At 46.6% G+C, this 12,194-nt stretch overlaps 1 protein-coding gene across 2 annotated transcripts in view; it reads right to left on the bottom strand.

The window, feature by feature from the left end:
• The window catches only part of LOC131958587 (G-protein coupled receptor 183), an 89,464-nt gene that overhangs the window by 4,520 nt on the left and 72,750 nt on the right, over positions 1–12,194 (bottom strand). The window contains exon 1 of one of the 2 annotated variants that reach the window (XM_059323690.1): positions 8,315–8,435. The exons of the other annotated variant lie outside the window; for it this stretch is intronic. The gene's annotated coding sequence lies outside the window, so the exon portion shown is untranslated. Of the gene's footprint in view, positions 1–8,314; positions 8,436–12,194 lie in introns of those variants that run through there. 2 annotated transcript variants of the gene reach the window in all.

The raw sequence follows: 12,194 nt of genomic DNA, 5'->3' as shown, positions 1-12,194 counted from the left end.
CCATGCTTTTCTTGTCACAGCAACAATTGCATATAAATAACAGCAGAAGAAACAACACAACCAGACCACTCTAACAACACGACAAGACCCCCCCCCCCCCAAACAACATGACCAGACCCCTCAAACAACACGACCAGACCCCCCAAACAACACGACCAGACCCCCCAAAAAACACGACCAGACCCCCCAAACAACACGACCAGACCCCCCAAACAACATGACCAGACCCCCCAAACAACTCAACCAGACCCCTCAAACAACACAACCAGACCCTCTAACAACACGACAAGACCCCCCCCCCCCCCCAAACAAGACGACCAGACCCCTCAAACAACACGACCAGACCCCTCAAACAACATGACCAGACCCCTCAAACAACACGACCAGACCCCCCAAACAACACGACCAGACCCCCCAAACAACATGACCAGACCCCCCAAACAACACGACCAGACCCCCCAAACAACACGACCAGACCCCCCAAACAACACGACCAGACCCCCCAAACAACACGACCAGACCCCCCAAACAACATGACCAGACCCCCCAAACAACACGACCAGACCCCCCAAACAACATGACCAGACCCCCCCCCCAAATAACACGACCAGACCCCCCAAACAACATGACCAGACCCCCACCCCCCAAATAACACGACCAGACCCCCCAAAACAACACGACCAGACCCCCCAAACAACATGACCAGACCCCCCCCCCCAAACAACATGACCAGACCCCCCAAAACAACACGACCAGACCCCCCAAACAACATGACCAGACCCCCCCCCCCCCAAACAACATGACCAGACCCCCCAAACAACACAACCAGACCCCCCCAACAACACGACCAGACCCCCCAAACAACACGACCAGACCCCCCCCCCCCCCTCAAACAACATGACCAGACCCCCCAAACAAAACGACCAGACCCCTCAAACAACACGACCAGACCCCCCAAATAACACGACCAGACCCCCCAAACAACATGACCAGACCCCCCCCCCCCCAAACAACACGACCAGACCCCCCAAATAACACGACCAGACCCCCCAAACAACACGACCAGACCCCCCAAACAACACGACCAGACCCCCCAAATAACACGACCAGACCCCCCAAACAACATGACCAGACCCCCCCGCCCAAACAACACGACCAGACCCCCCAAACAACACGACCAGACCCCCCAAACAAGACGAACAGACCCCCCAAACAACACGACCAGACCCCCCAAAACAACTCGACCAGACCCCCACCCCCCACAAACAACACGACCAGACCCCCAAACAACATGACCAGACCCCCCAAACAACACAACCAGACCCCCCCAACAACACGACCAGACCCCCCAAACAACACGACCAGACCCCCCCCCCTCAAACAACACAACCAGACCCCCCCCCAAACAACACAACCAGACCAGACCCCCCCCAAACAACACGACCAGACCCCCCAAACAACACGACCAGACCCCCCAAACAACACAACCAGACCCCCCCCCCAAACAACACGACCAGACCCCTCAAACAACACAACCAGACCAGACCCCCCCCCCCAAACAACACGACCAGACCCCCCCCCCAAACAACACAACCAGACCCCCCCAAACAACACGACCAGACCCCTCAAACAACACAACCAGACCAGACCCCCCCCCCCCAAACAACACGACCAGACCCCCCCCCCCCCCAAACAACACGACCAGACCCCCCCCCAAACAACACGACCAGACCCCCCAAACAACACAACCAGACCCCCCCCAAACAACACGACCAGACCCCCCCCCCCAAACAACACAACCAGACCAGACCCCCCCAAACAACACGACCAGACCCCCCCCCAAACAACACAACCAGACCCCCCAAAACAACACGACCAGACCCCCCAAACAACATGACCAGACCCCCCAAACAACACGACCAGACCCCCCAAATAACACGACCAGACCCCCCAAACAACATGACCAGACCCCCCCCGCCCAAACAACACGACCAGACCCCCCAAACAACACGACCAGACCCCCCAAACAAGACGAACAGACCCCCCAAACAACACGACCAGACCCCCCAAAACAACTCGACCAGACCCCCACCCCCCACAAACAACACGACCAGACCCCCAAACAACATGACCAGACCCCCCAAACAACACAACCAGACCCCCCCAACAACACGACCAGACCCCCCAAACAACACGACCAGACCCCCCCCCCCTCAAACAACACAACCAGACCCCCCCCCAAACAACACAACCAGACCAGACCCCCCCCCAAACAACACGACCAGACCCCCCAAACAACACGACCAGACCCCCCAAACAACACAACCAGACCCCCCCCCAAACAACACGACCAGACCCCTCAAACAACACAACCAGACCAGACCCCCCCCCAAACAACACGACCAGACCCCCCCCCCCCCAAACAACACAACCAGACCCCCCCAAACAACACGACCAGACCCCTCAAACAACACAACCAGACCAGACCCCCCCCCCCCCCAAACAACACGACCAGACCCCCCCCCCCCCCCCCAAACAACACGACCAGACCCCCCCCCCCAAACAACACAACCAGACCCCCCAAACAACACAACCAGACCCCCCCAAACAACACGACCAGACCCCCCCCCCCCCAAACAACACGACCAGACCCCCCAAACAACACAACCAGACCCCCCCAAACAACACGACCAGACCCCCCCCCCAAACAACACAACCAGACCCCCCCAAACAACACGACCAGACCCCCCCCCCCAAACAACACGACCAGACCCCCCCCCCCCAAACAACACAACCAGACCCCCCCAAACAACACGACCAGACCCCCCCCCCCCAAACAACACAACCAGACCAGACCCCCCCAAACAACACGACCAGACCCCCCCCCCCCCAAACAACACAACCAGACCCCCCAAAACAACACGACCAGACCCCCCAAACAACATGACCAGACCCCCCAAACAACATGACCAGACCCCCCCCCCCCCCCCCCAAACAACACGACCAGACCCCCCCAAACAACACGATGAGAAACTACTCCATGACGATGGGCACTATTTCCATACATCGAACAAGAGTTCAAGGCCATCGTATAAGCTAAAGAGGCCATTATCGTTTTTTCCCCGACCTAATTTGTGAGCCAAAAATAGATTCATCTTTAAGGTTTTTACTCCGACACCTTCTATCACCCCTTCCCTCACTCCGCGTAAAGCGTCCACACTCCCACAACTCCCCCTATCAAGTCCCACAGCTGATTTCCTCCATAACCCCAATAATCCTATCCCCCCCCCCCCCCACAACCAATGCTAAGAAACGATACTAACGTTTTAAGAGGACAGGTATAGCCCTTGGGGCTACCTTAGTACATTGTATCCCCCTTAGGACAAAATAAAATTACTGATACCCCCCCCCCCCCCACCCCACTTTCTCCATCAATCTTTTTGCAGATTCTTTTTTTCCTAGCACATTTATCATGAGTTCGTTCGTTCAACTCAATATCATACAGTTGTCCTTCTGTAATTCTTTTGTAAATCCGTCTATTTTTTCCAACTATCTGTAGTTCTTTATTCTATCCGTCTTTTTCTTCACTCTACTCACTCCTGTTTCATCCTATTCATTTATTTATCTATCGTTTTAAATTTCTAATTAATCTTCCTGATGTTGTTTTATATCTTCCATATACCCATGACTTATGTTTCACTCTAACTTTTTTTCCAATCACGTGTAATTGTTCATTAAATCCATCAATTCGTCCCTCACCTTCACCCTCTAACCTTTCACCCTAACCCTCGATTTCTCCCCTCGATCTACATCCAACGCTTCCCTTAATCAACCTCTAATTATCTCAAGCCCCTAACTCCTCCATGTGCCACACGTGATTCTCCCCAACCCCCTCAGTATCAACTTCTCATTTTCTTTTCCGCCCCACCCTCCCCCTCACTTCCAGAAAACAAGCCACGGGTCTCGGCTTGGGGGCTATTTGCATATTTATTGTCCTGAGTGATAGGTTTCAAATTGCCTGATCTCACTGTTCACTACTGGCCCCGTGAGTTTCAGTGGAATTGAACTTTTTTGTTCCAAGAATTCGCCATGAAGTTCCAAAGCTAAGGTCTTTCATTTGTTATAATTACACGGACTAATTATTATCGAGCCAGGACTAATGAGCATTAATTTTCGATCAGTCTCATCAAATAGCTTTTACACATGTCAGTCACGTGACGTCAACAGTGAAGTCTACTTGCGGGCCGGTCAGGATCGCTCACAATAAACAAGGCCATTCATATCATTCCGCGAGAATCGGTACCGGATGTAGTTTCTAGGGATGTACTTTAAAAGAAATAGTCCCACATTTTATGGGCATTAAAACGTCTCCTTCCGCCGGTCACGTGGGGAGGGACTGAGAATTTATTGCATTAGATAATTCAATTTTCACTTTAACTCGTTCGGCCCTGATTCAGGGGGGACGCTTTTGGTAGAGTTAATGGGAGGGCATTTATGGTGCCGCAGCCCGGGGTGGTAGGGGAAGTTGGGGGAGGGGGAACTGGTGGGTGAGGGTTTGGATGGTGGGTGAGGTGAGGATGGGGGTGGGGCTGGAAACTAATTTTATTTTGATAGAGTAAAACACATCTTTTCGGTACTGTAGTGGCACACACATATGTACATGGTAGAAAGAATTTACATATATCATCACATCCGCTGAACAACTTCAGTATAACAAAAATAAATATAATGACTGTATCTTATGCTCAATAGAAAAGTTATGAAGTGCAACACAAATGTATATGACATGCAGGGAGAAGTGTGGATAATTATAAACAAAGTTTTGCTGGTATCTTGACCTGAACCATACGCAGGGTCATACTCACTCAGACCAACCCAGGGGCGTAGCGAGGGGGGGGGGTGCGGACCACACCGGGTGACACCATTTAGGGGGGGTGACACCAAGGCAAAAAATAGCAAAATATATAGAGAAAAACTTGAGTAGGTTGCAAATCGAAAGTTTGAGGGGGGGTGGGGCAAATCGAAAACTTGAGGGGGGGGGGGGGGTGCAAATTGAAAGTTTGAGGGGGGGGGGGGTGTGCAAATCGAAAACTTGAAAGATTGTCCCCGGGAAGGGTCGCTACGCCTCTGAGGAGGTGAGACCATTAAGTGCCGCACCGGGTGACACCCGACCTCGCTACGCCACTGGACCAACCTAACCCTAATCTTAATCTTGACCATGATTCTAATACTAAACCTGTGCCTAACTACATAACGGAAGGCCTTGAGCATGTATTTGCAAGAGCCACATTTCTAAAAAAAAGCAAATATCATTCTTTGAAATACATATATTCGTAAAGGTCGATTCTCTATTAAGAATTTTTGACGAGCTATTGATGATATGGTTAGAGGTAGGTTTAGGGGCACTTGTGTAGTCTTTTTAACGTAAGATTATGGAAGTAAATCTACACACACGTGTAGGTGTAGTCTAATTAACGTAAGATTTTGGGAATAAATCACACACGTGTAGGTGTGGTTTAATTAACGCAAGATTTTGGGAATAAATCACACACGTGTAGGTGTGGTTTAATTAACGGAAGATTTTGGGAATAAATCATACACGTGTAGGTGTGGTTTAATTAACGCAAGATTTTGGGAATAATTCTCCCACATAATTACAACAGTAAGCCCAGGAAACAATGCAGCTGTCAAAATCAATGAGCAGAAACGAAGTATCGATACGTGTAAAGTATTCACGCGATATTGGCTGACATCGATTTGTAATCCCACGTACAAGCCAAAACTCACAAATAATTTGTTCTCAGACACTCATCATTCTCGTGTGTGGTATACTGACACATTCAAGTTGTATCCACTCATTCAACATTCACACCTCCAGTTTGTTCACATGTGTTAGCACCTGCATGGTGTACTGACACATTCAAGTTGTATCCACTCATTCAACATTCACACCTCCAGTTTGCTCACACGTGTTAGCACCTGCATGGTGTACTGACACATTCAAGTTGTATCCACTCATTCAACATTCACACCTCCAGTTTGCTCACACGTGTTAGCATGTGTGTGGTGTACTGACACATTCAAGTTGTATCCACTCATTCAACATTCACACCTCCAGTTTGCTCACACGTGTTAGCACCTGCATGGTGTACTCAAACATTCAAGTTGTATCCACTCATTCAACATTCACACCTCCAGTTTGCTCACACGTGTTAGCACCTGCATGGTGTACTCACCTAACAGCCCTAGCCACTCACTGTACACACCTTTAGTCTACACGTGTCCCATGAAGGGTTGTCAAGTTGTTTGATCTATATCATATCCAACAAAACCAAATAAACTGTTGCTGAATCCCCACACTTTTATCAAACCATTTCTTTACTTGAATTATTATTTTAATTAAGCCCTTAGCTGCATTAATTATAACACTTAGCTGCATTAATTATAACACTTAGCTACATTCATTATAAGACTTAGCTACAATCATTATAACACTTAGCTACAATCATTATAACACTTAGCTACATTCATTATAACACTTAGCAACAATCTTTTTCACACCTTTAAAGTACTACAATCTTCTGAAGGTGCAACTACAATATAAATACCAATTAAAATCTTCTAATTATACCACTGCAATTTTTTCTCACATTTTAGGTAAAATTATATAACACATAATCCCAAGACATAATTTTGTTGCATAAACAAAGATAATCCCTAGACAGGATTCTTTTGTGCCTTAAATAAAAAACATACAATACCTTAGAAGTAGCACAATGTTATGCAACCTTCCGAATGCATCAGATTTATATTTCAAAATATCACGTTGCAAGATTAAGATTTAATCCAACATCATGAGTTTGCTATTTCAAGATTCAACACCCTCCCTCCCTTAAATAAAACCAAACAAAGAAAAAACCCTAAAATAACATGCAAAAAGAATTCTAGCAAGCAGCCCAACACGTCATCACCAATCATACAACTGCACCATACATCAGTCACGTGCTAATCTCCCCAATCATACAGCTGCTCAATACATCAGTCATGTGCTAAGTTCCCCAATCATACAGTTGCTCCATACATCAGTCATGTGCTAATGTCCCCAATCATACAGCTGCTTCATACATCAGTCATGTGCTAATTTCCCCAATCATACCAATGCTTTCTACCAAGTCCACTCACTTTATAATGTTTCCTGGTCAGCACAATGTCCAGCCATCACTTCCACATTAATAACAAAAACAAAAACGTCCAAATGGAAAATTAATATCTTCATGAAGGAATTCCAGTTCACCCGGTGCAGGAAAAGGGAGATAAAAATATGCGATGTTCAACAAGAGATGAACAAAGATCCGTGTTCTAATCCTCCAATCACACCAGCAAACAGACAACAGACACGTGATCAAAGCCCAACCAACGTGTTGCACGCGCATCTAGCACGTGGCCGGTCAGAACGAGGGTAAGTCTGGTTTTACTTAGGGAGTACAAACATTTCGTTTTTATTTGGTTGGAGGACTTGGTGACTCTATAGGTCAAGGTGGGAAAACACTGATTGTATGTAGTGTATGTAGGTTGGGCAACCTCTGATTGTATGTAGTGTAAGTAGGTTGGGCAACCTCTGATTGTATGTACTGTATGTAGGTTGGGCAACCTCTGATTGTATGTAGGTTGGACATCCACTGATTGTATGTAGTGTATGTAGGTTGGGCGATCACTGACTGATTGTACATAGGTTGACAACCACTGATTGTACATAGGTTGGATATCCACTGTTTGTGACAGTAAAAATAGTTGTGTTTCTATAGCCTGTGATGGTAGTACAACTCGAGGCATGACATGGTATTTTCTGGCATTATGGTACAGAGTGTTTAGTACAGGCATTTATAGCCTCAATGAAACGCATTATAAAGAAACGTGGAGTTTACTTGAAAGTCTACTAATCAAAGTGTACTTCTAACATTCAATACGAATAAGAATTGTATTCCATTATCATGGAAAATCCCGGGCGGATGAGGCTCGATAACTGGGGACAGCAACCCATCTAGGAGAGACAACTCCAAAATAAAACAACTGCTGCCTTGCAGCTTGTTCCTAGGTAAACAAAGGCTATAGAAGCAAATCCAGAATGAAAGGCAGGCTGAAATCGGAGTCAATGGCCTAAATGGCGCACAGCAAGTTGACTTAATTGTGTAGAAGAAAATCCCTACCTACATTACACTTAAGAACGAAGAAGAGGAAGATCATAGAAAATGCGAAAAGTTTCGACACTAATGTAACAATTAAGTCTCGTATCACACTCAATGGTGTATCCTACCGTTTCTCAGAATTTGAACCATTGTAGTCGGGCGTTCGTCAGACACGTGATCTGTTGAAGCCAGAGACACGAGTATTTTGTTGTCGTCAATGAAAGAACAACAAACATCCGAAGAAAACCGAATTACATCTACGCTGAGGTCTCTACAAATCCAGGGCCCGTAACCGAATGCTACACGAGGGGAAGCAACCGGAATAAAGATAAGATTGTGAGTAACGAGTGTCCCTATTTGCTGCCTCAGTGCATGAGTAGGAGGCGAAAAAACAGCCACGGGGGTGGGAGGGGACCCGTACATTTGTAAGATTGAGAAAGTCGTGCAGGGAATGATGGAGGGGGTATTAAGATGGGGACGGGGCCAGCTCTAGAACGGAACATGAGTCGGTGGATTGTTTATGCCGACAAAGTGGACCACACATGTCGGCTCAGTTGTGGGATGTTGTATTGTGTCGGTGGAATATTGTGTCGGTGGAATGTTGTGTCGGTGGAATGTTGAGTTGTGTCGGTGGAATGTTGAGTTGTGTCGGTGGAATGTTGAGTTGTGTCGGTGGAATGTTGAGTTGTGTCGGTGGAATGTTGTGTCGGTGGAATGTTGAGTTGTGTCGGTGGAATGTTGAGTTGTGTCGGTGGAATGTTGAGGTGTGTCGGTGGAATGTTGAGTTGTGTCGGTGGAATGTTGAGTTGTGTCGGTGGAATGTTGAGTTGTGTCGGTGGAATGTTGAGTTGTGTCGGTGGAATGTTGAGTTGTGTCGGTGGAATGTTGTGTCGGTGGAATGTTGAGTTGTGTCGGTGGAATGTTGAGTTGTGTCGGTGGAATGTTGTGGTGTGTCGGTAGAATGTTGAGGTGTGTCAGTGGAATGTTGAGTTGTGTCGGTTGGTGGAATGTTGAGTTGTGTCGGTGGAATGTTGAGTTGTGTCGGTTGGTGGAATGTTGAGTTGTGTCGGTGGAATGTTGAGGTGTGTCGGTGGAATGTTGAGGTGTGTCGGTGGAATGTTGAGTTGTGTCGGTGGAATGTTGAGTTGTGTCGGTGGAATGTTGAGTTGTGTCGGTGGATTGTTGAGTTGTGTCGGTGGAATGTTGAGTTGTGTCGGTGGATTGTTGAGTTGTGTCGGTGGAATGTTGTGTCGAGGGATGTTGTGTCGGTGGAATGTTGTGTCGGTGGAATGTTGTGTCGGTGGAATGTTGAGTTGTGTCGGTGGAATGTTGAGTTGTGTCGGTGGAATGTTGAGTTGTGTCGGTGGAATGTTGAGTTGTGTCGGTGGATTGTTGAGTTGTGTCGGTGGAATGTTGAGTTGTGTCGGTGGAATGTTGTGTCGGTGGAATGTTGAGTTGTGTCGGTGGAATGTTGAGTTGTGTCGGTGGAATGTTGAGTTGTGTCGGTGGAATGTTGTGTCGGTGGAATGTTGTGTCGGTGGAATGTTGAGTTGTGTCGGTGGAATGTTGAGGTGTGTCGGTGGAATGTTGTGTTGTGTCGGTGGATTGTTGTATTGTGTCGGTTGGTGGAATGTTGAGTTGTGTATGTAATGATGGTCTATGCATATAACTAAACTCAGTTTAGACTCTGTTCTTAGTGAAGAGGACGACAGTAGCGTACTTATTTCCGAATTCTATAAAATCACATCCAGATGAATAATTCTATACGTTATTTAATTTGGCTAAATATCACACTTCTACTAAGCTCCATCTTTCCACTATTCTATGCCCCAAATGTCTCTACGTCATTCTATACTTCTCGCGTCGTACTCACAGACTAAGAGAGAAATAAAATAACAGCACATTCTCTCCAACCATACCGCCTAACGTCAAAAACCCTAAAACGTTTCAAATGTCAATGCTTAACTTTACTTTACTATAGTCGCATATAAAACTATGCTACGACACTATAGTCTGTAGTAATGCTGCTTGCTGTTGCAATATTGGGTGTAGAAATGTTGATAGCTGTAGCAATGATATTAGCTGTACTATGTTGATGGCAGAAGCAATCATATTAGCTGTACCAATGATGTTGTTTGTAGCAATGTTGATGGCTGTACCAATGATGATGGCTGTACCCATGTTGTTGGTTGTACCAATGATATTAGCTGTACCAATGTTGATGGCTTTAGCAATGATATTAGCTGTAGCAATAATATTAGCTGTAGCAATGTTGATGGCTGTACCAATGATATTAGCTGTAGCAATGTTGATGGATGTAGCAATGAGCCTGTAGCAGTGCTACAAACCCTAGTTCCTGATTAGGTTATTTCGACCACCCGATCTAATGCAGACTGTAAACATATCAGCTTAGTGCACATACTAACATAACATTTAATATACTAAGCGTTAGCCTCAAGCGTTAAAGATCCATGTAAAAGTTAAAAGCCCAAATTAATTCGAACCGTCGGTCACGTGATCGATAAAGAGAGTGTTTACGTTTTGAACGTGATTGCTAAATTTGTGTAAACATGTCATGATTAGATTATTTCCCTTGAGTTATAAAAATAAACCAATCTGACTGCAGGAAATAATCGTCAATCAACCAGTAGCATTCACTCTATTTATAGCTCAGTCCTTCACTTTAACCTAAATCAAACAGTAAGCTCCGAGCGTGGATGATAAATAAAATAAACGTTAAAGAGCTATTCACACTTAGAAACCCAAATAAAACCAGCAGACATCAGTCTCAGACGATACACCCCGGACACAGAAGTCTCCAGATGTAACCCAGGCGTGCTAACAAGTGGTCAGAGGCCGCTCAAAGTCGTCTGCTAAGTGGACCAAAGCTACGCAAGTTGTCTCCGCTTGAATCAGACGGGCACGAAGCATGAAATCATCGGTCCAACTCTTCACACCGGTCACTCAGTACTCGATTATGCTGAGTATTCGATTACGCGTCTGTCAACGAGGTGACCGGAGTCAAGTATTCCACGCACGAGATGGTACGTTTCCCAGAGGATTCGATACTCATTCATTCCATTAGACATTTTTTTCCGTCGGAGTTCCTTCCCCTGCGAGTCAAGCTAAATTCATTTCCTGTTTCATCACACACAGCGTTCTACATTGTGCGAGATTTACCGCGGTTCGCTAATTACACACCAGCCCAGGCCTCAAGTCGCTGATCTAGACAGACTAAGTATCTGTCTGTACAACTTGTCTGCCTAGACAGAGCAGTTATTACGCACGAGTTTGCCCGTCCTTTCAATCATGACCGTTAAGTCAGCATGACCTTAACCTTTCCAGCGTTGAAAGGTCTGACCCTATTTTTGACCCCAGTCCCCGACCCCTTGAGATTCTCTTTATTGTAGACGTTGTCAATTATTTTCAATGCGAGTACACTTCTGGCAGTCTAGGGAGTCGGGCAGTGTTAGAGTTGGTGGAGGGTGGGTGGGGGTGGGGGTGGGGGAGAGTTACCGGGGGCGTCCAATCATTAGTGGAGTTTAAGAAGGAGGTCGAAAGGTCATGTAAAACTAATCCAAATTTCAAACACTAGAGAGATCAGCAAGCTTGCATTAGCGCTACACAATAGCGGTCAGTTAGCCTACAAGAGAGGCACACTGCAGTGGGCAGTTGGTATTACGATAGCGATACACTACAGCAGTCACTTGGACGGCGTGGTCGGATGGTAGATCACATAACTGCTAGCCCGAAAGTCTCGAGTTCGGATCCCGTCAGTAGAACGTCCCCAAGTCAATCCAGGTCTGATGGGTACATGTTAGGGAAAGTAAAGGTGGTTGAACAAAGTGTTGACCACACTATCCTTTCATATGCCGAGGTCACAAAAAAAACAACAGGTGAACTCTACCTTATCTACTCTATGGATCGACAGGTCAAAAAGGTCACTTTTCGAGGTCAACTAGCTCACGATAGCGAAACACTACAGTAATCAGCCGGCAATAGCAAATA

Source organism: Physella acuta, unplaced genomic scaffold (genome assembly GCF_028476545.2).
Source record: "Physella acuta isolate Inbredline_101_S28 unplaced genomic scaffold, ASM2847654v3 ptg001338l, whole genome shotgun sequence".
NCBI classification, from domain to species: Eukaryota; Metazoa; Mollusca; class Gastropoda; family Physidae; genus Physella; species Physella acuta.
This window is presented reverse-complemented; position numbering and strand designations above follow the sequence as displayed.